Here is a 6,000-nt window from a genome sequence, read left to right on the forward strand (position 1 = left end):
CCAAGCTTCTTCTGGTGTCATTGAGGTAAGTGCACTTGTAGGACACCTATTTCTTATGTACACTGCATTCACCACTGCTTCTGTACAAAACTCATGTCCAAGGTTTTGTACATGAAGCATACTCCTTACTATCTCCACAATAGTCTGATTTACTCTTTTAGCAATTGTATTTTGTTGTGGAATGTAAGGAGTGGAGGTTTGTCTTGCAATACCATGCATCTTCAAGAAATTATTGAATTGCTTTGACATATACTCACTTCTATTGTCCATATCCAATACCGTAATTTTGCATTCACATTCCTTCTCCACAAGTACCTTAAACTCCTTAAACCTTATGAAACACTCACTCTTTGCTTTAAGGATGAAAATCCAAACCTTCTTTGAAACATCATCAATAAATGTGACAAAATACCTTGCACCTCCTATTGATTGCATCCTCATAGGTCCACAAACATCTGAATAGACAATCTTTAATAACTTGATTGCACATTGTCATATGGCATGATTTGCTATCTAAGAATACACTGGATATCTAACTATAGAGAGTTTAATTTAAACCTTTATATGAATCTTGTCTTAGCTTCCAAAATTCCTTTATTTTGCATAAAACTCAAAATATAACAAAATCCCTTCAAAACATATTTTTTCTACAAATGATTTTTTTTTCTTCAACTTTAGAAATTCATAACTCTTGATATAATCGTTCAATTTATTTTAAATTTATAAGATAGGTAGAATTCATCCTTAAATTTTATTACAAAAAAAAATCAATTGTAAATTCACTCTCAATCTTTTGACATCTAAGAAACCCTAGCAAACACTCTAAACCCTAATTTACAAGCACTTGAGTACTATTTTCTTAATATCTCAAGAATTCAATACTCCAATATCATCAAACTTATATAAAAAGTTTACTTACATGAATTTATACATTTCCTGAAATTTTGAGCCAAAACCTTATCAAATGGCTTAAGATATAGCTCAAGACACAACTACTAGTAAATCAGGTCACTTACCACCTTTAGATTGCATGTGCTGACTTCAAAATCCAATAACTCCTTCATTTCAACTTGAAATTCCATAAGCAGTATGTGAAAAGTATAGTCGCAAAAGTACTCTCTTGAATCGCAGTTGCTGATACTCAATTGCTGTCCATATGCATGCGTTATGCCAAAAAGAGTGATAGTAGCTCTCAAATCAATACCTTAACTTTGAGCGCTTGTATCTCCTTCATATAAACTCCAAACCATTGAAAATTTGCACCAAAACCATAGCCAAAAACCTAAACTTGCTGATCCTAGCCTTCAAAGCTCGAATGGCCCCGAGAAACTAATCCTAATCCCTAATATGGCCTTGGACAACCTCCTCAAAGCCCATTGGTCATGATTTTTGACCAATAGGAATGGAGATTTTCATCATTTATCTCCATTCATCTCCATTCATCTATATTGGTACCTTAATTACTCCATTTGCTATCAAAACCTTTTTTCAATCTTTTTTCTTATAAGATTTATATAATTTATGTTCTAAATACCAAATAAAAGAACCAAAATAAGTTTTTAAAGGTCACCAATGTCAAACAAAGGTGACTCTAAATATTTTTGAAGTTACTATCAACCAAAACCAATCTTAAAAGCCACTATCAAAAGGAAATTATAGTTATACAAATTCTATGGTAATCTATTTAAACAACCTCTTTTCAAGGTAATAATCAAATTATATTCTACAACCGACTAAAATCTACTAACATGGCCATTATCATGTTACTTAATAAATTATATATTAAGTACATAATTACATTATTTTCATATAATAGCCGAACCACAACACGATAACGTGTTGCAATTCTACTTGGAAATAAAGCCCTTTATTGTTTGCTTTGAATACAACCTTTACAAGCAAGTGTCATAGCATTGTGGCTTATATGACCAAGATCTAAGCCACTTACCATAGATTGGAGCTCTTTTATACTCTTGGCATTCAAATGACCAAGGCATCAATGCCAAATGCCAAATTTGTCTTGATCTTGAGGAAATTCAACAAATACTGCCACTTCAATTCCATTCACCTTCTTACACTTGATGAAATATAGGTTGCCATCTCTAAAGCCCTTTGCAATATGATCTCCTTCCAATGTCTTCACAAAAAATCCATTCTTATCAAATTGCACTTTACAACCATATGAAATGAGTTTATTCATAGAGAGGAGGTTTTTCTTCATCTTTGGCATATATAAGACGTCCTTCAATTTGATCTTCTTGGTTTGGTCTTTCACAACAATCTCTATAACAATGGAGCCCATTCCAATAGCTTGTACTATGCCATTGTCTTCCATGAGGATATTTGCTATTAAAATCTCTTCATAAGTGTCAAATAAACACTTGTATGGAGTCATGTGCTTGGTGGCACCAGAATCAATGATCCACTTGGACATGGCAACCATGGAAGTACCTTCACTTACCATGAATGTATAATCATCACCTCCATATTATCACGAGCATTGTTTGCACTTTCTTTGTCTCCTTTCTTAGCCTTGTAGCAATTTTGAGGAAAGTGACATGGCTTTCCACAAATGAAATAAGTTCTCACTTTGCCACATTGATTAGAATGACTCTCCTTGCCTTGTCTTGAAAAGAGAGCCGAATCCTCACTTTGGGGCTCTATTTCTTTTATCTTGGTCACTTCATGGGCAAGTCTTGCCGTCACATAATCCATTGTGAGTTCTTTTAGCTTGATGGATTCTAATGCCACAATGAAGTAGTTATAGGACTCGAAAAAGATCATAAACAAGGTCATGATAATATCACTTTCTTCTAAATGCTTGTCAACAATAGCAAGTTGATTAGCAAGGGCCTTTATCTTATTGACATGAGCCATGAGGTCTTCACCTTCTTCCATCTTACAAGTGAAGAATTTCCTCCTTGTGAAGATGATATTGGACAAGTTTTTGCTCTCATATATGTTACAAAGAGTTTTCCATGCTTCTACTGGTCCTTTGCAAGAGATGATGTGAGAAAATTTGGTTTCATCCAAATTAGTGGCAATCATGCCAAAAGCCTTCTTTTCTCGTCTTGTGAAGTCTTTCTCGTCTTTAGCATCAGCATGCGTACTTGGAGGCTCTTCACTTTTATCTAGAATGTCCCAAAGGTCCAAAGATGCCAACAAAAGCTCCATTTTGACATTCCAATGGTAGAAATTGTCACCTCTAAACTTCTCAATCACTCTCAAACCTTCACCCTCACTTGAAGCCATGTCTTAGAAGAGGTCTATCAAAAAATATCAAGAAAAAGAGTCTCTATGTGCTTAAAATCACTAGAACAATTTTGTACTAGCAAAATCTCAGAATGCCCTATTGTAAACAAATAAATGTTTTGTTAAATTGAATGGAGGATAAGTAAGAAGGTAAAAAAATATTATCTTAGATAAGTTGCTAGAGATCAAAGGGTAGCAAAATGATGAAGAAAAGTTACTAAGGTGGTGGCTAGGATTATAGGTGGTGGCTAGGATTTAAAGTGGTGGCTAGGTTAAGAGGATTCTAGAGTTTAGTTGGATGAAAGTAAGATGAATACTAGCCAAAATGGATGTAACCTCTACCTATAAGTAAAGAGTGCAAGAAATGAGAGATATCTCATTCCACACTTCTCTTGTTTCTAACCTTGCTGATTTCTACTTACTTGTGTCTTGCTTATTGTGTTTCTACAATAGGTTATGGGTCCACACACACTTTTTTTTGCTATTCAAGTAAGTTGAAGTCATTTGCTAGTTGTTGCTCTTGTGTTGAATAGATCTTATGGTGTTTGCTGATATTAGAGATTCTATGATCTAATCTAGTGTTTTGACATGTGGAGGTTCTGATTTAGGCCTTATAGATCTCTTATATTAGTTTGAAGGTTCTTAACTCCTAGGATTGAGTAATTAAGACCTTATACAAAAATCTTGATAGTATCTTTGATTTTGGGTGAAAAAGTGAGTTTCATGAGTGGAAGAACTTGATAAAGAGGTTGATTGGAGTTCACATACTTGTAAGAAGCTTCAAAAGTTGATTTGGGAGTGTTTGTAGTGAAAAAACATTCATTTGTTCACAAGAGGGCATTCTGAGATTTTGCAAGTACAAAATTGTTCTAGTGATTTTAAACACATAGAGACTCTTTTTTTTGATATTTTTTGATAGACCTCTTCTAAGACATGGCTTCAAGTGAGGGTGAAGGTTTGAGAGTGATTGAGAAGTTTAGAGGTGACAATTTCTACCATTGGAATGTCAAAATGGAGCTTTTGTTGGCATCTTTGGACCTTTGGGACATTCTAGATAAAAGTGAAGAGCCTCCAAGTACGCATGCTGATGCTAAAGACGAGAAAGACTTCACAAGACGAGAAAAGAAGGCTTTTGGCATGATTGCCACTAATTTGGATGAAACCAAATTTTCTCACATCATCTCTTGCAAAGGACCAATAGAAGCATGGAAAACTCTTTGTAACATATATGAGAGCAAAAACTTATCCAATATCATCTTCACAAGGAGGAAATTCTTCACTTGTAAGATGGAAGAAGGTGAAGACCTCATGGCTCATGTCAATAAGATAAAGGCCCTTGCTAATCAACTTGCTATTGTTGACAAGCATTTAGAAGAAAGTGATATTATCATGACCTTGTTTATGATCTTTTTCGAGTCCTATAACTACTTCATTGTGGCATTAGAATCCATCAAGCTAAAAGAACTCACAATGGATTATGTGACGGCAAGACTTGCCCATGAAGTGACCAAGATAAAAGAAATAGAGCCCCAAAGTGAGGATTCGGCTCTCTTTTCAAGACAAGGCAAGGAGAGTCATTCTAATCAATGTGGCAAAGTGAGAACTTATTTCATTTGTGGAAAGCCATGTCACTTTCCTCAAAATTGCTACAAGGCTAAGAAAGGAGACAAAGAAAGTGCAAACAATGCTCGTGATAATATGGAGGTGATGATTATACATTCATGGCAAGTGAAGGTACTTCCATGGTTGTCATGTCCAAGTGGATCATTGATTCTGGTGCCACCAAGCACATGACTCCATACAAGTATTCCTTTGACACTTATGAAGAGATTTCAATAGCAAATATTCTCATGGGAGATGATGGCATAGTACAAGCTATTGGAATGGGCTCCATTATTATAGATATTATTATGAAAGGCCAAATTAAGAAGATCAGATTGAAAGACATCTTACATGTGCCAAAGATGAAGAAAAACCTCCTCTCGGTGAATAAACTTGTTTCACATTGTTGTAAAGTATAATTTGATAAGAATGGATATTTTGTGAAGACATTGAAAGGAGATCATATTGCAAAAGGCTTTAGAGATGGCAACCTATACTTCATGAAGTGGAAGAAGGTGAATAGAGTTGAAGTGGCAGCATTTGTTGAATTTCCTCAAGATCAAGACAAGTTTGACATTTGGCATTGACGCCTTGATCATTTGAATGCCAAGAGCATGAAGGAGCTCCAATCCATGGTAAGTGGCTTAGATCTTGGTCATGTAAGCTACAATACTATGACACTTACTTATGAAGGTTGTATTCAAGATAAATAACAAAGGGCCTCATTTCTAATTGGAATTGCAATACGTGCAACCAAGTTCTTGGAGATTGTCCATTTTGATGTTTGTGGACTATGATTGCTCGTTTTACTTATTTCAAATGAATCTAATGGGAATAAATCCGTATAAGAGGGGTCGAACATGGAAAATAACTAGTTGGTTAAGCGTTCACGTTAGGGTCCTACAATCAATTACCTCCTGAATGTATTGTCTCTATGTCTAATATCTGAACACACAAGGAAACTATAATCTCCTCCTTCACCTTATCGATCTCTTCCTTACAACAATTGAGTCATACCAATAACTGCTATTTTTACCAATATATTCACCCTCATAATCTCCAACTGTAATACTACGCCTTCACAGCTTTCAACATACAATTACCCTCATTTCAATCATTGGAATTCTTCACACAGAGCTGCCATTC

This window comes from Physcomitrium patens, chromosome 6 (genome assembly GCF_059467195.1).
Source record: "Physcomitrium patens ecotype Gransden chromosome 6, ASM5946719v1, whole genome shotgun sequence".
Taxonomy (NCBI): Eukaryota; Viridiplantae; Streptophyta; class Bryopsida; order Funariales; family Funariaceae; genus Physcomitrium; species Physcomitrium patens.